At 38.3% G+C, this 23,516-nt stretch overlaps 1 non-coding gene across 1 annotated transcript; it reads left to right on the top strand.

Moving 5' to 3' along the window:
* Window positions 1–252: 252 nt before the first annotated feature.
* Window positions 253–356, top strand: LOC147482011 (small nucleolar RNA R71). Its single transcript, XR_015207117.1, has one exon. It is a non-coding gene; the product is annotated as a small nucleolar RNA R71 (small nucleolar RNA).
* The last annotated feature ends 23,160 nt before the right edge of the window (window positions 357–23,516 follow it).

Genomic DNA, 23,516 nt, shown 5'->3' on the forward strand with positions numbered 1-23,516 from the left:
AGAGTTTTAAGCTCAGGATCTGATTTAACCTCAAACATACTGGTAGCCTTAATTGTGGAAGAAGAACTAGCGGAGCGGGAGTAATCGTCACTACCCCCCCAGTTGTTATTTCATTTAGTTTGGTCCTCTAAAAATTTATAAGCCTCCGAAGCTCCTTTGCTTAAGAAACTACCCCCATTCATTATGTCAAGGACTTCTTTATGGTGGTGTAGAAGTCCTTTGAAAAAGGCACGAACTAACGTGTCTTTCACTAAGTTATGATGTGGACACTCTATAAGGAGATCGGTGAAACGATTCCAAGCCTCTGAAAATGATTCATGAGGATTTTGTCGAAAAAAATGAATCTTGGAAAGCATTTCATCCGTCTTTAGGGGGGGTAAAAATGTTCCATAAAAGAGTTGAACAAGTTTAGCCCACGAGTCCACGAATTAGGCGTTTAAAGCGATTAACCAAGACGCCGCCTTATCGGGCTAAGGTGAAAGGGAATACCCTTAATTTAATTAGTTCCGCATCAACCGTAGGATGGTGGAATGTTGTTAGGACTTGTTCAATCCTACGATGTGCCGATAAGGTTTTTCATGGTCTAATCCATGAAAAACGGGTAACAAATTAAAAATATTTGGAGGATTCGAAATCTCCCGTTGGTCCGCTAGAACGATGCAAGATTTGGGGCTATCGCCAAGGCTTTGTAGAAGTCGAGAGAGGAGTCTCTTTTCTTCCGCCATTATATCGTGGTGTATTTGAAATAGCAGCTAGAGGTGTAGTGTGTGGTATACTAGATAGACTTGATTGTTGATGTTGTTGTGTATTTACGCTCGGTGTTTTGTTCGCCGGACCTTAACCTCATACAAGGCTAAGACCAAACTTAGCTAAACACGCCAACACTCCAAACAATTCGATATACTAGTATAAACCTCTAACAGAGAGATCGCGAGGTGTGGAAGAAAGGAGTATCTGATTAGGCCCTTGCTTCGCTTTATGAATAGCGTCTTGTTTACGCTTGTTCGGTGTATATAGCGAGGTTAGAACACTGAAAAATATGAAAGAGCAAAGTTCGAGTCAAAACGGCCGAAACCGAAAAATTTAACCGCGAGCCAATTTCAAGGCCAAATAGGGCGGTCATGTATTCGAAAGTAATTTCCAAATTACAGTGTTTTAGCGTGGAATTCAGCTCCACAAGGGGCGGGTCGCTCTATGTCCAAATGAAGAGTTAGGCGGTCGCCGGCCATCAAGGAGGAGGCAAAGGTAATTTTACCCGGAATTTTTCAACTCTGAAATGGACAACCATAGTATGAATCAAACAAGGGTGGGTGGGTGAAATGGGACTTTAAGAACAGTATTAATACTACGAAAACAATACGAAAGTGAAACTAAGATGGCAGCGGCGCCATTTGATAAACGATTAAAATGAATAGTCTTACCTACGAAATGAACGATGAACTCAAAACGTAAGTAAAACTAAACTATTTAGGATGCTATTCGTTTATCAAAGTTTCTACTCTCAAGTCTATCGAAATAGAGTGGAGTAACGAATTCGTTCCACTCCTAGTCCTTCCGCATGCTATGTTCTCTAAGTATAAGTATTCGGTTCTTAAGGTCTATGAGAGATTTACGAATGAGGCAACTAGACTACGATGCAACTACCCACAAAAAATGCAAGTAGTCGGTTATCAAAATAACTAAGGGAATGCTACGCCGATTCTATGATAAGGAGTCAGAGGGGGATTGATTCCACCTTAACTCGACTTAATCCTATTAACGACGAATGGTCAATCAATCCGAATTGAATCGCCATGCAGAACAATTGGTTCTTCCTAATCCCTAATTAGACATGGCATTGCTACTAATTAATAACTAGCATGTGAACGATTAAACCCATTCTCATGGTGAACTAATTGTTTCTAGAGTGGAAAAGAAATTACGACGAATCTACGATAATCGGAATCAAGCTTTCATCAAGGCTTCTCAACCCCCTCTAATGGAGGTTTAGCCGAGAATCATTATGCAATCATTTCTGATTAAATTAAATCTAAACATAATATAAAGAATTGAATTTATTAATCTAAATTAAACAATAATTAAAATCTAATTAATAACTAAGAATTGAATAACAAGTAATAAATGAAATCAGATCGAACACAAATGTAAAGGACATGAATCGAAATTGATAGAAATACTACTTTATTGATCTAATCAAAATGAAGAACAAGATTCAAAGGTTTAATCTAATACAATAATTGAAATGGAACTAAACTTAATTAATCTATATGAAAAACTAGATCTAGAATTTATTAATGGAGGCTACTAATCTAATCTATTTCTAGGTCTAATTATCTACCATTAACTAACTACCATTAACAAAGAGCTAAGCTTTTGTTTTTATACATCCAGATCCAAAAATCGTGCATGGGCTTGGAGCCATGTTTTGGGCCAGAGAATCAGGCCCAAAACCCAATTCTTTCAGTCCAAAAAGGCCTCTTCAACTGCAGTTGGCTTCAACAGACTTTTCGTCCCCTTCTGCTCCTCTGATTGGATCAAGGCTTAGACCATTGGAAAGCTCTTTCCGAGTCGGTCGTTTTGACATAAGGTAGGCCCTATTCCGAGGTCTGAGTCCAAAGATACGTCCTTCGGAAGTTCTACTAACTTTTGCTTCTTTATCTTGCTAAAGTGGCACATTTCTGCACATAATGGACTTTGAAGCCTGAAATGCATAAAAACATGTAATCAGTGTTAACTCTTAATTATTACTCACGTAATTGGTCTAAAAGTATGATTATTAAGGGGTTAAAACTACAGTTTTGGGCTCTTATCAGCCATGTTTTGGGCCACAAAATCGAGCCCAAAACTTGATTACTTCGGTCCAAAAGGGGTTTCTCTGCTGAAAATTATTGCAACAGCCTTTTCATCAACTTCTACTCCTCTGATTGGGTCAAGAATTAGACCATTAGAAAGCTCTTTCCAAGCCGGTCGTTTTGACATATGGGAGGCCCAATTCTATGGTCTGAGTCCATAGACTTCGGAAGTTCTGCTGACTTTTATGCGTTATTTCTGCCCGCGTTGACTTTGACTTTTCAGTTTTGACCGGGCTTTAAAAATGCTTTTTCTCCTTGAATCTTGGCCTTTAATCATAGAACTTCTTAGCAACCAACATTTGCTCCTTTATCTCGCAAAAGGGACACATTTCTGCACATAATTGACTCCAATGCCTGAAATACATAAAAGCACGTAAACAGCACTAACTCTTATTTATTAATCACATAATTGGTCTAAAAGAAATATTGTTAAGGGGTTAAAACTACAATTTTGGGCTCTTATCAACAATCTAGTCCCCTAGATTTCCTTCAACCTCATAACTATGCCATTTACACATTTTGAGGCATTCTTCCACTATTTCATATGTCATCCACAATTAGATTTGATTTTTTCCTAGATCATTAGATAGAATTTTTCATGTTGATCATTTTCATAGCTCATTCGCCAAAATCGGACAGCAAACGAATAAGGAAATTTAGTTTCAAGTTTACGAGGTAGCAGGACAGGATCGGTATTTTAGAAAAGATTTAGTCTTGGGCCAAAATTCATTTTTCCACCCAACCCATGATATTTACACCCCACTGACCATCCCATTTACAAACCAACACCGACCCAACTTCTTCATCTTCTCAAACAAAAATCAACTTAACCTAAATCGATCCTAGCGCCTACTGTGCCTATTAGAGACTAAATTCAAGCGCGCACCACGCCTCCATCGAAACAGACCTGCTCCAAATTTTTACAGGACCTTCCCACCATCATTCACTATTTAAACCCCTACTCGTATTCAAATTTCATCCATAAAATGGCCCAACCAGTAAAAATCTTACTGGAATTTGTATTTAACGCGGAGATATTCCAGCCATTCTACGGTACGGAGATGCGTGCTAAAGGGTGGGATAGAATGTGGTACTCTACTGAGGAGTACTACCATGAGGATTTGGTCTTAAAGTTTTATAGAAATAAGAGGATACTTTCTTTAGGGAGGATGTTTGTTGATTTGGACGGAGTTCACCGGGATGTGACTCATGATTTGCTCGCTACCATCACTGGGATACCAGCGAAACAGGTCACCCTGACCTTACAGCGATCCCAGTTTGATGGAGTGTATTGATAAACATAAAAATGATAGTTTACCTACGAAATGAACGATGAAACTCAAAATGTAAGTAAACTAAAACTTATTACGAGTCTATATTTATCAAAGTTTCTACTCTCTTTCTATTGAATAGATATAGCGGAGTAGGAAGTTTGTTCCACTCCTAGTTCGTTAGCATGTGATGTTTTCTAGTTAACTAATCGGTCTTAAGTCTAAAGAGAGTTTTACGAGGGGGGGAATTATACTATGATGCAACTACCCACAAGATACAAACTATAATTGATTCAACTACGGAAATACTACGTTGATTCTATAATAAGGAATTAGGGGGGATTGATTCCACCTTAACTCAACTTAACTCACTAATCCGATTTAATCGTCGTAATCGAATGAATCGCTACGCAGAACAATTGGTTTTTCCTAATCCCTAATTATACATGACATTTCTACCAATTCATAACTAGCATGTGAACGATTAAACCCATTCTCATGGCGAATTAATCGTTTCTAGAGTGGAATAGAAATTACAACGACTCTACGATAATCGGAATCAAGCTTTCATCAAGGCTTCTCAACCCCCTCTAATGGAGGTTTAGCCGAGAATCATTCATAATCATTTCCATATGAATCTAAACTAAACATAATATCAAGATTCGAAATTTACTAATCTAAATTAAACAATAATTAAAATCTAATTAACAACTAAGAAATGGTAACCAACAATAATTAAAACTAGATCTAATAGATTGAAATAACAAAAATCGAAATGACAAGAATAATAACTATTTTATTTATCTAATGAATGAAATTCAATGATCCAAGAAATTAATCTAAAACAAGAAATGAAATTCTAAAACTAAGTTCTAAAACTCATTAATGGAGGCTAACTAATCTAATACTAATCTAGGTCTAACTATCTACCATTAACAAAGAGCTAAGCTTTTGTTTTTATACTTTCAGATCCAAAAATCGTGCATGGGCTTGGAGCCATGTTTTGGGCCAGATAATCAGGTCCAAAACCCAATTTCTTTAGTCCAAAATGGGCTCTTCAGCTGCAGTTGGCTTCGACAGATGTTTCATCCACTTTTGCTCCTCTGATTGGGTCAAGTCTTGGACCATTGGAAAGCTCTTTCTGAGCCGGTCGTTTTGACATAAGGTAGGCCAAATTCCGAGGTCTAAGTCCAAAGATATGGTCTTCGAAAGTTCTGCTGACTTTGTGTACTGTTTCTGCCCGCGTTGACTTTGACTTTTCAGCTTTGACCGGGCTTTAGAAAGGCTTTGTCTTCTTGAATCTTGGCCTTTAATCACAGAACTCCTTAGTAACCAACCATTGCTCCTTTATCTCGCTAAAGTGGCACATTTCTGCACATAATGGACTTTGAAGCCTGAAATGCATAAAACACGTAATCAGTATTAACTCTTACTTATTATTCACATAATTGGTCTAAAAATATGATTATTAAGGGGTTAAAACTACAGTTTTGGGCTCTTATCATGTATCAACTGATGCTTGAGACACTACTTGAGGGTTGATATAATGATCGTTCTCACTGTGCCAAACAACAGTCACTGAGGATTAACCAGCTAGCTGTGACGCAGTGGTTAGGCAAGAACGTCTATAGCACTTTGAAGCTGAGTGACATCAGCTTGTCTTTCTTACACATTCTTTGGGTTTTGCAAAACAGGAGGTATGGTTTTTGCCTCATTGATTTTTTGCGTGATGAGCTTATGGCTATAGGCCTTACTACTGCACCCCTCCCTGTTTTAATTACTAAGATTATGTTATTTTGGGGTTGCGTGCTGATAAGAGCCCAAAACTGTAGTTTTAACCCTTTAACAGTCATACTTTTAGACCAATTATGCGTGAGTAATAATTAAGAGTTAACACCGATTCACGTGTTTTTATGCATTTCGGGCTTCAAAGTCCATTATGTGCGTAAAATGTGCCACTTTAAGCGAGATAAAGGAGCAAAGGTCGGTTACTAAGGAGTTCCGTGATTAAAGGCCAAGTTTTGAGAAGACAAAGCCTTCTAAAAAGCCCGGCCAAAAGCTGAAAAGTCGACGCTTGAGCGAAAACACACAACAAAAAGCCGAGAAGTTCCGAAGGACATATCTTTGGACTCGGACATCGAATGGGGCCTACCTTATGTCAAAACGACCGGCTCGGAAAGAGCTTTCCAATGGTCTAAGCCTTAACCCAATCAGAGGAGCAAAAGTGGACGAAAAGTCTGTTGAAGCCAACTGTAGCTGAAGAGGCCTTTTTGGACTTAAAGAATTGGGTTTTGGGCCTGATTCTCTGGCCCAAAAAATGGCTCCAAGCCCATGCACGATTTTTGGATCTGAATGTATAAAAACAAAAGCTTAGCTCTTTGTTAATGGTAGATAGTTAGACCTAGATTAGATTTAGATTAGTTAGCCTCCATTAATGAATTCTAGATCTAGTTTTTCATATAGATTAATTAAGTTTAGTTCCATTTCAATTATTGTATTAGATTAAACCTTTGAATCTTGCTCTTCATTTTGATTAGATCAATAAAGTAGTATTTTTATCAATTTCGATTTTGTCATTTCCATTTCTAGATCTAATTTCAATTCCTGTCCTTATTTCATTTTAGTCATTAAATTAGATTTCATTATTGTTTAATTAAGTGAATTTCAATTCTTTATATCATGTTTAGTTTAAATGTAATCGGAAATGATTGCGTAATGATTCTCGGCTAAACCTCCATTAGAGGGGGTTGAGAAGCCTTGATGAAAGCTTGATTCAGAATATCATAGATTCGTCGTAATTTCCTTTCCACTCTAGAAACGATTAGTTCACCATGAGAATGAGTTTAATCGTTCACATGCTAGTTATGAATTGGTAGGAATGCCATGTGTAATTAGGGATTAGGAAGAACCAATCATTCTGCGAAGCAATTCAATTCGATTACGACGATTAAATGTTAATAGGATTAAGTCGAGTTAAGGTGGAATCAATCCCCCTCTAACTCCTTATCATCGAATCAACGTAGCATTCCCTTAGTTATTCCCATCGTCGACTAGTTGCATTTCGTGGGTAGTTGCATCGTAGTCTGTTGCCCTTTTCGTAAAACTCTCATTAGACTTTAAGTTAGAGTACTTACAGTTGAGAACATAGCATGCGGAAGGAGTAAGAGTGGAACGAATCACTCTACTCCACTATATCTCATAGACTTGAGAGTAGGAAACTTTGATAAATATAAAGAATCATAAGATTAGTTTAGTTTACTTACGTTTTGAGTTCATCGTTCATTTCCTAGGTAGACTATTCAAATATACTTTTATCAAATGGCGCCGCTGCCATCTTAGTTTCACTTTCGTATTGTTTTCGTAGTGTTAGTACTTTTCTTAAAGTCCCATTTCACCCACCCACCCTTGTTTGATTCATACTGTGGTTATCTATTTCAGAGTTGAAAAATTCCGGGTAAAAATTACGAGCGGCATGAGAACGACCAGACCATATACTGGAGCAAGAGCCGACCCCCCCCCATGTGGGTAGCGACCATCCCTAAAAACTGTAATTTGAAAATTACCCGGAGCGACGCCGCCCGTCAAAAGCGCCCAGCCCTTAGCAAATTATGTCGGATTTCGACAGTTTTGATTCGAACTTTGATTTTTCATATTTTTCAGTGTTCTAACCTATTATATACACTGAACACGCGTAAACAAGACGCTATTCATAAGCGAAGCAAGGATGCAATCAAGTATTCCTTTCTTCCACACCTCGCTCTCCTGTTAGAGGTTTATACTAGTATATCATAATTGTTTGGAGTGTTGATGTGTTTAGCTAAGTTTGGTTTTAGCCTTGTATGAGATTAAGGTCTGGCCGAACAAAAACACCGAACATAATTACACAACAACGTCAACAAACAAGTCTATCTAGTATACCACCCACTACACCTCTAGCTACTATTTCACACACATCACGACCGACACAATGCCCGACGAAGAAGAGAGAGGCCTCTCTCGACTTCTACAAAGCCTTGGCGATAGCCCCAAATCGTGCATCGTTCTAGCGGACCCACCGGGGATTCCGAATCCCCCAAATATTTTAATTTGTTACCCGTTTTCATGGATTAGACCATGAAAAACCTTATCGGCATATGCATAGGATTGAACAAGTCCTAACAACATTCCACCATCCTACGGTTGATGCGGAACAAATTAAATTAAGGGTATTCCCTTTCACCTTAGCCGATAAAGCGGCGTCTTGGTTAAGCGCCCAAACGCCCTAATTACGTGGACTCGTGGGCTAAACTTGTTCACCTGTTTATGGAACATTTTTACCCACCCCAAAGACGGATGAGATGCTTTTCAAGATTCATTTCTTTTCGACAAAATCCTCATGAAACATTTTCGAGAGGCTTGAATCGTTTCACCGATCTCCTTACAGAGTCCACATCATAACTTAACTTAAAGACACGTTAGTTCGGTGCCTTTTTCAAAGGACTTCTACACCACCATAAAGAAGTCCTTGACATAATGAATGGGGGTAGTTTCTTAAGAAAAGGAGCTTGGAGGCTTATAAATTTTTAGAGGACCAAACTAAAGCGAAATAACAACCGGGGTGTAGTGGCGATTACTCCCGCTCCGCTAGTTCTTCTTCAACAATTAAGGCTACCAAGATGTTTGAGGTTAAATCAGATCCTGAGCTTAAAACTCTAATTGAATCCCTTTACAAAAGGTAGAGGCCATTTACATACAACAAAAGTCAATCCCCGCCATGAATGTAAATTCAAATCCATGTAGTTTCATTTGGAGCCCCCGAGCATCCCGACTCCCATCGTCACTATAGCCTATGAACAGGGCTTGTTCCATTAATAGTGAACCTAACTGAGACACAAAATCCCAACCGGTTGGAGAAATAACCAAAACGCCACACCCCAAGGGTACAATAATCAATATGTTAGGCCCTACGCGACGGCGGCTTTAACCAAGCCCCTCTACAAGGGACAGAGGGTCGGGGAATTTTAATAATTATAACAACCAAGTGCAACCTCGTCAAGGTCAAGCACAAGGTCAAAGTAGTTATAATAATTATAATGCTAGTAGAGGTATCGTTCCGGTAAATAATAACTACCCAAATCCACCCATAAATAATTCACTTGAAATAGTTCCAGTCACACCACCCGTGACTACTACACCCACACAACCGGATCGTCTTGACACCTTCATACAAGTGAGCCAAAAACTTTTCCAAACCATGGCTCAATCTAACCAACAGCTTCTATAATCCGTTAATAATTTAACCAAACAGTTGGCTCAAGATAAAGCCCAACCCAAAGGTGTGTTTCCAAGTAACGAAATACCTAATCCTAAAACAACAAATACAGCCTTTGAGGTAACCGATAATACTAGTAGTGAATATGAAAATGTAGGTGAGCTAAAGGCCATCACCACTCTCCTCGCAAGCAGTGGTTGATAACAAAGTAACTATGCCTATAGTTACCACACCAGTAGCCCCTACACCTGCTATATTACTAGATACCGAAATAGAAACTGAAGAGCCTACCACTATAGAGGTACCAGTTACAACAAAACCTAAGAAACAGGAAGCCACGGTTAAACACCCAGGTAATACCATTGCTAAATATAGACGCGAAAACCACCGTTTCCACAAAAATTAGTCATGTTAACTAGGGATACAAATTACGAGGAGATTAGGGATGTTTTTAAGAACCTAACTATAAACCTTCCCTTCCTCGAAGCTATAAAAAAGCTACCACACCATGCTAAGTTTCTTAAGGAATTGTGTACTACTAGGCGTAAGACCAATATACCAAAAGACGCCTTTTTAACAGAACAATTCCCAACTCTATCTGAACATAATAGAATTGTTAAGTACAAGGACCACTGGGTCAGATCCCATCGTGCATAATGCACCTTAGGAGATTCCTATACGAGGACCGCGTTATTAGACTTGGGGGCTAGTGTAAACTTACTTCCGTTTTATTTGTATAGACAAATAGGTCTAGACGAGATGCAACCCACTAGAATGACGTTGCAATTAGCTGATCGGTCTATTAAGTATCCTAAGGGTGTCGTCGAAAATGTTCCTCGTAAAAATTCAGGATTTTACTATCCGGGCTGATTTTGTCATCCTCGACCGCGAGTCGCTAACGACTGTCCGATCATTTTAGGGCGACCTTTTCGCAACCGCCAATGCGCTCATTAATTGCGATGGTTCAATGTCCATGTCTTTTGGCCATCTTGTTTGTTGAAGTCAATGTTTTAAAACAAAGACACCGCTTACCCGATTCGCCTATGGATGGAGAGGTTAGCATGATCAAGAGCGTTGCTTTCGAGATTATTTCAACAACACGCGTTCCACGATAATCATATGCCCAAATTTCTTTCCTTTGGAAGTTCAGACTCCAACATTTCCATCCCTACACTAGTCGATACACATATTACGGATGAGGATGAGATAGATGACTTTCTCAAAGATGTAGAGGACTATCATAGTAACGAGGATATAACCAATCTAGATGAGCAATTCGATGAGTTTCTTCGAGAAGGTGATGAATCACCCTATCAAGAACTACTTTGCACAACATCCACCTCGATTCCCCTCCTTCCACCCTTTCAAAGGAATCTGGAGTTTGCACTCGATCCTTTTGTTTCTCCCGCTCCATAATTTTTAAATCCACCTAGTAAACAAATACTACGAAGGACAAACCACTTGACACCTTCATTTTCAGAATTGAGGCAGTCCTACACACACAATGAATGAGTTTTGTGCTAAAACCACATCCTCATTGTTTACGGTCGTTTTCTACAACTTATCCATATCCACCATATTCTTCACAACCATTCACTTTTCCACACTTATTTACTAGAACACCCACTCATTCAAAAATGAAAAATAAGGTGCATGATAGGTTACATAATAGGGTTATCCGACTTCGCTTTCATTTCACTAGGTTGAGTCATAGGAAATCTTGGTGCTTGATTGTGTTTGGATATGTTTTCTGTGATATTTATTTATGGAATGATCCACAATTATTTCGGTTGTTGATATATGTAAACTGCATGTTCATACATATGTTTAGACAAGTCTCGAGTATCTAACTATAAACGACTCAACTTTTGTGTTTGGTGCATTTCCTTTCATTTCCATATATTGGTGAGTGCACTATTAAGGTAACCGGGCCCTCTCTATGGAGTGTGTGGCTGTAAGTACCGGAACCTAAGTCCACGTTTAAACATAATTCACGTTTTCCACTCTTGCATGTTTTCTCGGATTTTTTAGTCATGTTTCTCTATGGGGTGAATTATGTCTTTATTGTTTATTGTTTTTATTGAAAAAAAAAAAAAATATATATATATATATATATATATATATATATATATATATAGATATATATATATATATATATATATATATATAAAGAATAAGCATAGTAACCTAGGAAGTCTCGAGAATCGACTTTAAAAGACCATCGCTAAAACAAATTTTTTAAGCTTAGTTGTAAAAATTTGTTTGGGGGTGGGTGTGTTAAATTTCCGTGCTAAATATTTATGTCCCATTAGAGTTGCTTAGGCCGTTTTATTATATTACGATTCGGGTTGACATAATCCATGAATTTAGAGTTCAATTGTTCGCATAACGTAAGTCATGCACGCACTTCGAGGCATTTTCCACTATCTAATATGTCATCCACGGTCGGAATGGAGTGTTTTATGGATCATTGGATTGGAAATTCTCTCCTGATCATTTCCATATCTCATTCGCAAAAATCGGACTGGTAACGAAGCGGCAATTTTGATTTGAAGTTTCGCGAAAAATCGAAAAAAAATCACAAATTTCGATTTTGGGCTTGGGCACAACCCGCGCCCACCGGCAGCGCGACTGCCCTTACCTTTAGCAGCACTCGCGATCTTCTTCTCCATCCGCCATTAACGACCAAGCTCCAAAACCTAAAAAACAAAATCAAAATAAAAAGAAAACAAAAATTTACCCACGCCCCAAATCAAATCCCAACCCAAATCGATTCCAAACACCACCGACCACTACCATTACCGATTTCCATCACTAAAAACCACCGAAAATTCAAAATTTTGGTGCTGCCGACCACCACTCCACCACCACCACTGGTTGCTTCAACCGGTCTATTAAAATCACACCACTACATCACATTTAAACCCCCACTACATTCCAAACTTCCAATGGCTCAACAACGCCGAATTTTGCGAACAAGCTTTTTTACCGCCGACCACTTCGCGACCGCTTTTACGGTGACGAGATGATCATCGAGATCGGAATAGCTTGTGGTACTCGGACTGAAGCCTATTACCACGAGGACTTAGTCCGGCGGTTCTATGATCTGAAGGAGTTGGAAGGGACTAGGATTTTTGTTGTTATAGCGAAGAGGCGAAGGAAGTGACGACCGGGTTGTTGGTAAGATTCTAGGCATTCCGCCTAGAATCCATCTGGATGTCACCACTCATAGCGGGGAGTCCCAAATAATGGGGTAGAGCCATTAATGCACGAGACAGTTATTGGAGGGGACTACAATGCAAGATCGCATTATGTTCGACAAGCTTCCCTTAGGACCAACCGGTACCTCTGACCCGGATTGGATTGGTCGAACATCCGGGGAAGGGAAGGTCAGCCGATATCGGCCCGAATCGCCTCCATATCTTATGGATACTCCGTGAGGCGGAAGTATGACTTCTGCATCTTAGAGTTTTACTGAGCATGATTAGGGGGAGTAGGGAGGACTGCTGCCCTCTCCCCGTGTTGATAACAAAGATCATGCTCAAGTTGAGAGCAGCTCGGTATTGATCGGACATACATCATCATCCACCGTAACCCTCGCATCTATAAGGAGTGTGTCCAACGGGTTTGGAGATTGGCTGAGGATAGAGAAGAAGAAGAAGAGGATGGAGGAGCTGAGAATGCCGAGGAGGCTGGGGGACATCAAGATGCCTCCGAGGATGAGGAGGACTTGACCTGTTTTGACACGGATGCCTTGGAGAGGTGCTGGACAGATGCAGAACGCATGGCTGTGATCCATCGAGGCATCGTTAAACACTATCTCTGAAGACCTCCGGACTTCGACAGGCAACGATGCATCACAACTATGAGCTCCGTTACCGAGAGAGGCGAGGGTGGGAACAGATGAGCCGAGCTAGAAGCTTCAGCGCCCGGACGATGCGAGATCTTTGGCGATACCCACCTCACGGGACTCTCCTTCGAGGACACACCATCCAGGCACGGCGTCGTCGCCCGAAGGATCGAATGGTGCTGGCTCTTCGAGAGCTTCGGGAGCGATCTCCGAGCATGTTCCCTCCGCCACCGGTTCGAGTAGCTAGGGATAGTATAGTTTGATGTTTTATGTTTTATTTGTAATTTCATTATTGTTATTTATTTTAATGCAAGTTTATTTCCATAATTTGAATTTTGTAGTGTAATGTACTCGAATGAAAATTTTAATATAAGGGTTATTTTCAATATCGTGGTTGTTTCATATTGATCCCACCTTCCCAACTTGTTTGGGGTGGTTTTATCAATTCAAGCATTATTTTTATAACCCTCATGTTAAAATTTATCTGCTGCGGAGTCAAGGGGAAAATATGGCCGTTTAGGCATATCTATGATTGAGTATCATTGTAGGAGGAAATCTAGATTAAATAGGTACATTCTATCATAAAATCAACCTAAAAGATACTGGGTTTGAATTAGAATCAAGGATATGAGTTGTTTCCGTTTTCGGGTTTGGAAATTTTAAGATTTCCGGAAACTGCCGTAATTAGTTTTGGCAACTTCCCGATCCATTTTAGCAACTTTAAACCTATATAAACTTGATACAATCTATCCTCACAACTCACACTACACCTAAACTCCATCACTCACCTTTCACTACCGCGATTCCCTCGTTTCGGCTCATTTTCCGAATTTCTGCAACTCCGAAAGCGCTCTCTGAAGCGCACTTCTCAGCGACTGTATATTTTTTTGAGTTTTTTCGAGCGCCAAGCGCTTAAGCCAAAGACCAGCCAAAAAACACTGGAATTTCAATTTCTTCAAAGCGACCCAGCCTATCGAGCGCGCACTCATACGACTTCCGTGGACCAGAAAATTTCCAGTTTTTCGCGCGTAGTATCCGGATCATTCGCAGCTATTACAAAGCGTAATTTTGAGTTGACATCTCCAACATTGATACCGGAACAGTCTTTCGAAGATTTGTTCCAAAGCACTACTTATGGTGCTTGGTTTCGTGAAGCGATCACATTCGTTGGCTGGGAGCCGCTTATGGTAAAACCGGATGCACTTTATTCTCCGACTCTAGCATCTTATTTTTACGATAACTGCATTTTCTTTGAAAGACCAGATGGAGAACAAGTGTTCTCCATCAACATTGATAATGAACCAATGGAAATTACCAGGTTCTTGCTAGCATTTGTTCTTGGACTGGCTATGCCCGCTGAAATACAAGACCCATGGTGTTATTGGGTCGATAATATGTATGTCTACACTTACGAAGTTTTTGCATGACTCGTATGGCGCATTTTTTCGTGATTGAGGACCAAGGGGAATATAACGCCGCTTTGGTAGCCCCGTCCATGAACATAGGAACTGATATGTTTTGGATCATGCTAAACATTTTAGGGAATGGCGTTTTTCTTACGTGAATGATGCGGTTCGCGGCGTCTTCCTTGCTTTAGCCACGGGCGATGTGTCATGGCCTTCCCGAACCTTGATGTCTAGTTTAGCTCGATCCCATAGCATGAGGCATAAGTACCTTCTTATGCCCGTTCTAGTTTCTCGTATTATGCTATGTTTCTTCCCTGTTTTTTGTACACGCTTCACGGATTGGATTACGGTCGACACTGTACGACCCACCAATAGTATTATTCGATCTTTCCGTGCAATGACTTGGCAAGGGTGGAGGATACAACTTCATCTGGTTGCACCTTACACCCCGTCAGACCAAGTGGCTCTTAATAGGTTATCAATAATAGATGATAAATGGCGGGAAGCCTGGCAAATTATCATGGCATGGCAGATGAAGGAACCTCACTTTTCGGAAGAAGAGAATGAGGAAGATGACGTAATCTAATGCGGGGGATAAGGTAAGTTTTCATTCTAGTTAGTGTCTGCTTATGTCCCAAGCAATTTCATTCTTGTTAACCCCATAATGGGTAGAACTCCGTATAGAGTTGTATCGGTTTTATTTCCTATATTAGTGCGTTCTAACCTTGTTTTACAGATGTTCCTGAATTTCACGCCACTTGATGGTATTTTTCTACCCTCTTTATTTAAATGCTTTGAGGACAAAGCATGCTTCTTGTTTGGGGGGGGGGGGGGCATAGAAACACGTGTAATTAAGGCATCTGTTAGGATTAGATAGATATAATATGCATTTATTTCTAGTTAAAATTTTAAAAAAAATTCAAAAATATAAATAAATAAGTTATGCTATACACTTAGGAATATTGGTATTGTTTTCTTTCTCCATGCTCTTAACAATCTAGAAGTCTCACCTAGCTTTTGCATCAGAATAATTGTTAGAAATTTAGGTTAATATATAGGTAATAATCTTTGCATCTATCTATAAATATATTACATGAGTATCTATGATTGTTAGCGATGAAGTTTCAAAATCTAGGCTAGAGTACTTATTCTACAAATCCTGTGAGAATATAGCCTAAAGCCTTATATGAGCGAAACATTTGAGAAATGACACAAGGGAGAAGTAAAATCCGGATAGAGATATCACACGTCCACTTGCTTGATCACTATGCCATATCCTAAGCGAGAATTTAGGCCCTTTTTTTATCGATATAGCCAAAAAATCAAACCTATGAATTATTTCCCGCTAGTCGCCCCTCTGAGCCTTTCTTTACCCTTTCATAAACCACAAATCCTTTACCCTGTTACAAAAACAAAAACAAAATAAATAAATAAATAAATCAACCTACCCAATTTAGAATAAGTCTGAGAATAGAATGAGGAAGAAAGAAGAAGAGAAAAACCTGTGTAAACAAAAGTTAGTTAATTGCTTCAGAAAATAAAGAAAAGAAGTTTCCATCCAAGGAAAAGAAAAATAAAAATAGAAATAAAATAAAAACTCCAAAAATAGAATAAAAGGGAGTCAAAAGCCAAAGAGAAAAGAAAAAGAGAAAAGAAAAAGAAAAATATGGCTAAGGATGGAAACAAAGTGTAGAAGCAAAAGTAAATAACAAGGTTTTCTCTAGTTACATAATATGAAGACTCTATTATCTTAGACTTGTCCTTTTTGAATATCCATTTCCTTCCTTCTTAAACCATCTCCTAATCCCCGCAACACCTAATAAAGACCTCTAGCTCAATTAGGAATAGGCTAGTGTGATAGTAAGTGGCAGATGCGTTTGATCGACTCGCTTCCTTGTTGTCATTGAGATTGTAAGGTAAAGTGTGCCCATCGCAAGACTAGAGTAGCTAAACTTGAGTGGAAAAATCAGTGTTGTATCTTGACTATTATTGTGAGAACCTACTTAAGGACGCTTATTCGAAGTTCAGAAACGGACACGCTAGACATTTCATAGTATTACTCATTGTATATATGTTTATTATAGATGATTGATTATTATGCATATATTAGCTTAGGTTTTGACTTGGTTATTCTTGTTCATAGCTAGTGAGATGTATAGATAGTTGGAGCATGAATAAGGAAACAATAGTTTTATTTCTTAGTCGTTTTGTAGTATAGATGAAGTTTGTGAGTACCTTCACTGAAAAACTCTCATGAGGCTATAACTTCGTCACTAGAGAATTCCTAGTGGTTTAAGGCCTTGTTGCATATGGTTAATGCAATCGCTTTCGTAAAACGAGAAGTAGATAGAACTCCATTTTTGGTCACTTATGTTAATTTCTCATCTTTGCTTTAGGACAAGCAAAATGCTGTTTGGGGGTGGTTTGATAATAGCCCAAAACTGTAGTTTTAACCCTTTAACAGTCATACTTTTAGACCAATTATGTGAATAAGAATTAAGAGTTAACACTGATTACGTGTTTTTATGCATTTCAGGCTTCAAAGTCCATTATGTGCAGAAATGTGCCACTTTAGCGAGATAAAGGAGCAAAGGTCGGTTACTAAGGAGTTCCGTGATTAAAGGCCAAGTTTCGAGAAGACAAAGCCTTTCTAAAAGCCCGGTCAAAATCTGAAAAGTCGACGCGGGCCGAAATAGCACACAAAGTCAGCAGAACTTCCGAAGGACATATCTTTGGACTCAGACCTCGGAATGGGGCCTACCTTATGTCAAAACGACCGGCTCGGAAAGAGCTTTCCAATGGTTTAAGCCTTGACCAAATTAGAGGATCAGAAGTGGACGGAAAGTCTGTTGAAGCCAACTGCAGCTGAAGAGGCCTTTTTGGACTTAAAGAATTGGGTTTTGGGCCTGATTCTATGGCCCAAAACATGGCTCCAAGCCCATGCACGATTTTTGGATATGAATGTATAAAAACAAAAGCTTAGCTCTTTGTTAATGGTAGATAGTTAGACCTAGATTAGATTTAGATTAGTTAGCCTCCATTAATGAATTCTAGATCTAGTTTTTCATGTAGATTAATTAAGTTTAGTTCCATTTCAATTATTGTATTAGATTAAACCTTTGAATCTTGTTCTTCATTTTGATTAGATCAATAAAGTAGTATTTTTATCAATTTCGATTTTGTCATTTCCATTTCTAGATCTAATTTCAATTCCTGTCCTTATTTCATTTTAGTCATTAAATTAGATTTCATTATTGTTTAATTAAGTAAATTTCAATTCTTTATATCATGTTTAGTTTAAATGTAATCGAAATGATTAGAATGATTCTCGGCTAAACCTCCATTAGAGGGGTTGAGAAGCCTTGATGAAAGCTTGATTCGAATATCGTAGAATCGTCGTAATTTCCTTTCCACTCTAGAAACGATTAGTTCACCATGAGAATGGGTTTAATCGCTTCACATGCTAGTTATGAATTGGTAGGAATGCCATGTGTAATTAGGGATTAGGAAGAACCAATCGTTTCAAAGCAATTCAATTCGATTACAACGATTAAATGGTTAATAGGATTAAGTCGAAGTTAAGGTGGAATCAATCCCCCTCTAACTCCTTATCATCGAATCAACGTAGCATTTCCTTAGTTATTCCCATCGTCGACTAGTTGCATTTCGTGGGTAGTTGCATCGTAGTCTGTTGCCCTTTTCGTAAAACTCTCATTAGACTTTAAGTTAGAGTACTTACACTTGAGAACATAGCATGCGGAAGGACTAAGAGTGGAACAAATCACTCTACTCCACTATATCTCATAGACTTGAGAGTAGAATCTTTGATAAATATAAAGCATCATTAAAGATTAGTTTAGTTTACTTACGTTTTGAGTTCATCGTTCATTTCATAGGTAGACTATCAATTTTACTTTTATCACGTGCCTGAGTCACATAGGACTCATCTTAAGCTTCACTCAAATGCAAAGGCGTATAGTGAGTGTGTCCGAAGGAATTGGACATTGCCTGAAGAGAGAGCTGATGGGATAGATCATGATGAGGATGAAGATGAATATCTTGTTTGTTTTGCTGAGAATGCTATGGACTGTGCTTCTTCTGATTTTGCACGTTTTTCACTACTCCATAGCGGGATGCGTACGCTTTACGATCACCAGCGAACCCTTTCTACGCTCTGTGAAACTATACAGAAGCGTCAGGGTTCCATTCAACGTGATCAATGCAGCTTAGAGCTAATATTTGAACCATAGCCGACAACCACGCTGACATGTTTAACACTTTAGAGAACATGGAAGAGGCACAGTCAGCTTTTCAAGCCAAGGTCTTGAGCCATTTGCCCCAGCTAGGAGGTTCACCTTCTTCTTCTAACTCTAGATGTGAGCGTCGTCGTCGATGTCCTACTGATGGTTTTGGACCATCTTCTTCCCATGGATAGCTTCTTTATTTTTGAATTGTTATGATGAATTTGATTAGAATCTATTCTTGTTTTGTAATAACTATTTAAATTCCGTATTTGTTTCAGTAATTTAAGTTTAATTATATGTTTATTGCATTCTGTACTTAAGTAGTTAATATATCTAGTTTATGTGATTATTCATCTATGCATGTATTGTTAAATTTAATACATGATTAATCACATATTTTTATTTTACCATATAGTTTTTCTGTTGATATTCAGCATGTTTAGATAACACACCCCCCCCCCCCCCCCACCCCCTCTCAAATTGTTTGGGGGTGGTATATTTTAATATATCTTAACGTATGAAATTGCATGCCTTAATCACATTTATATAAGTTTTAGGCCAAAACATAAGAACCTTTGGGCCTTGTATAATTTAATTGGGACCACAATGTAATTAGGTACCTGATATTTCGAGGAATTCCAAAGTTTCACGAAATTTCAAAAGCATCTCATAGAGAAACCCATTATATGCAACCCATGGGCCTTGTTAAAATCAATTGGGATCCATAATGTAATTAGGAACCTTAAATTTCGTGGAATGTCAAAATTTCAGGGAATTTCGGAGGCTAATCATATATAGAAATTTCAAAAAACTGAAATAGAATTCTTGTGTAGGAAACTATTCTAAAAATATGTTTTTCACATCTTTTTATTTTAGTAACAATCCAGCCTTAGACTTAGCAACCAAACACTATAAAATCGATCTCTAAGCATGTAGTTTCATAACTGAAAACCCTAAACACATCGGTGAATCTCAAAGCACACACGCGCCTCACACAAAAGCAAAATTAGCGCGCACCATGCTCGTATACGTAGGAACCGTTATTTCAGAATGTAAATTTCTACAAACCGTGAAAACCATGCGCAGCTGAATTAATGGGTTCTCACGATTTTGATTGGAAAACATACCTTTGAGATCGGCTAAGATAACTCTGAGAATCCAATAGCTGTGAAATCAACAACCTCTTAATCTTCTGTTGTATTCCTATCAATAGATTGGACGTTGTGTGGGCAACGATCTACCAACCCCCTTCTTTCTCTCTTGGCCTATCTCACTCATAAAGCTAGAAACGAATTCAGATCTACTTTTCTTGCCTTTCTTTTTAAACCAATGAATAGTGAATTCGGCCTTGAGAGAAGGGTTTGTTTTTATAGGCTACAACAGGGACCATGAGGAGAAATTAGGGTTGGGCCTCCTGACGGGCTTGGGCTTCTCATGTTCGCTCAGAACACACAGCCCAAGTCCGTCAACAAATGGCTTATTCCACTAAAGGCCATTATTGCACTACCGCCCTAATCCCAAATTATGTGTCAACGTTTATAGGCTCCATATTATATGCTTGTTGATCTCCCCGTGTTTAAGATATTGAATACCCATTGATTAAGTCAAGTTACTGACAACTACATCAATCAACTTCTTTTGTCCTTGAGTAGTACCACTCAACCTCATTGTCATGTCGGAATAAATCCACATGCAGGGTTTACATGACAATCTTTATGAGCTCCTCAAGGGGACATCATCAACCCGACTTCCTACGGGTCACGGATTCTTTCTATAATCAACAACACACCTTACATATAATGTCATTACCCAATCCATCGAGTTTGTTGATTCACAAATGAATCTCACTCATTGATGATTTAAAGCAATGTACAATGCACGTAAGTGCCCGTTATTATATCCGGATTAAGAGGACAGCATCTATAATAACAGAGACGTTTGTTCTCTTATATAGTCAGTATAAAGAGAACCAACCTCACTTGGTCCTGTTCAATACACACAAAGTGTATTAGTGTAATCCTATAGTCAAGATAGACTAATACTAGATTATACTACAACTGTACCAATGGTTTGTCCAAATCCATCTAGGTGATGAACGTTTACTTATATTTTATAAGGTACTGATGATATGATCTTCTGTGTGTCACCACACACCATATCATCTACAACATAAAGTATTAGACACATGCATATAACTAATAACATATATAATATGCATAACATTTGCCCATATGATTCTCATTCAAAATATAAAGAATTAGAGTTAATTCAAAAGTAATGCTTTTAGTATTTAACCCTATCAGTATAAACATGTATCAGCATTCTAACTCACGCACCACGCCCACCCAAGGGTTATTCCAAGCGCGCGTGCACCCTAACCGCCACGCAGTAGGCTCGGATTTCCAGGTTCCACTTTTCTAACTTCAAATACTTCAATTCATTACTTGTTTGCTATGTCTATTCCAAAAATTATACCAGAATAGTATTTTGAGGACCTATTTCTCAATGATAAGTACGGTGCATATTTTGATGATATGATTATGGAGCACCATTGGGAAACCCTACTGGTAAGACCTGATCAAATTTATTCCCCTGCACTTACTACATATTTTTATGATCATGTTGAATTCTACACATGCTCCCCTGGAGAAGATGGACTCATAGTGACATTAGATGACAAACCTTGTTTAATGACTAAGTACTTAATTGCATGCGCCTTAGAAATTCCAACTGCCGCCCTACATAACGAGCTTAACTATATAGATGATAATGACAATCATTTTGATTGGGTAAATTTCCACGAGACTTATGGTGCTGGTATATTTCGAGTAGAACACCAAGGCCAACATAATGTATCCTTAGGAAGCATGGCCCTCAATGACGGGCCTTGCTATGCTTTTCCTTATGCTTAATATCCTAGGAGATTGGCACTTCAAATCCACAGATCCCCGCGCATGCAACGCTTACTTCTCTTTAGCCGAAGTGGGTTGGTATTATGATATATCCAAAACCATAGTGGATGGTCTTGCAAGAGCACAGACTATTAGGCATCAGTACCTTCTTATGCCAGTTACAGTCACTCGTATTATGCTATTCTTTTTCCCTAAATTCTGTACACGTTTCACTAATTAGGTTAAGGTTGATACAATGCACACGACCAATATTATAGTCCGTTCTTTACGTGCTATGGTTTGGCCTGGCTGGCACCTACAACCTCACCTAGTAGCCCCATGCACCCCGTCTGACCAAATTGCACTAAATAGGTTGGCTAGGGTAGATGAAAACAGGATAAAGGCTTGGAAAGTAGTCATAGATATGCAAGATTTAAAAGAACCTTATTTCACAAATGTGGAGCAACTGGAGGAAAATGCATGATTAGATAACAACTATATATGGTAATATTTATTATTTTTCTGTTAGAGTCTGCTTATGTCCCAAGCGACTTTATATTTACTGTTATCTCCATTATGGATGGAACTCATATAGGAGTTGTGCCTGCATTTTAATTCTTTATATTTGTATTGTTTAACTTTCTTTCATAGGTGCTCCCATTTACAAGCACGTTTCTATGGTACTCTCTATCCTTTATTTTCATTCCATACTTTGGGGACAAAACATAATTATGTTTTGGGGTGGTATAAAAACATGATGTAAATGTTTAAGCACATATTAGGTTGTATATTACGTATTAATTATCGTATAAAAAAAATAGAAAAAGCATAAAAATTGTTTATACTATGCACTTAGGATAATGGTATTATTTCCTTTTCCATGATGATATTAGTCTAGAAATCTCAAGTAGCAATAGAATTAAGCGTAGTTCTTAGAAACTTAGGTTAATACGTAGATAATAGTCATTGTATCTTTTCATTAACATCTTGCATGAGCATGTATGAGTGTACTTGGCAGTATTTTTTCGAGACCTAGGTTAGACTACTTAATTTTACATATCCTGTGAGATTCTAGCCTAAAAACCTCATATAAGTGAGTATTTGAGTGATGACACAAAGGAGACATATAATCTAACTAGAGAAATTACACATCCACTTGCTTGATCACCATATCATATCCTAAGCAAGAATTTAGGCCATCTTTGGATCTATATAGCTAAAAATTCATACCTATAAGTAATTATCCGCTAGTCGCCCCACTGAACTTTTCATTAGCCTTTTCGCAACTACAAATCCTTTACCCATCTTTTAAACCAATAAAAATAAAAATAAGCCTACCCATCTTTGAACAAGTCTGAGAATAGGATGAGTAAAGGGAATAAAGAGAAAGACCTGTAGAAAACAAAAAATTAGTTAGTTGCTTCAGAAAAGAAAAAGAAAAGAAGTTTATATCCAAAGAAAATAAAACAAAACAAAAACAAAAACAAAAATAAAACAAAAAAATCCAAAAATAGAATAAAAGGAGTATAAAAAGCCAAAATAAAAAGGCTAAGGATGGAACCTAAGTAAGTATAGAAGAAAAGTAAGAATAAAGTTTTCTCTAGTTACATATAATTGAAGACCCTATTATCTCAAACTTGTTTATTTAAATATCCATTCTGTTTCTTCTTAAACCATCGCCTTAGCCCCGTATCACCTAATAAAGAGCTCTAGCTCAATTAGGATTAATTTGGTGTGATAGTAAGTAGTAG

This window comes from Coptis chinensis, chromosome 8 (genome assembly GCF_015680905.1).
Source record: "Coptis chinensis isolate HL-2020 chromosome 8, ASM1568090v1, whole genome shotgun sequence".
Classification (NCBI taxonomy): Eukaryota; Viridiplantae; Streptophyta; class Magnoliopsida; order Ranunculales; family Ranunculaceae; genus Coptis; species Coptis chinensis.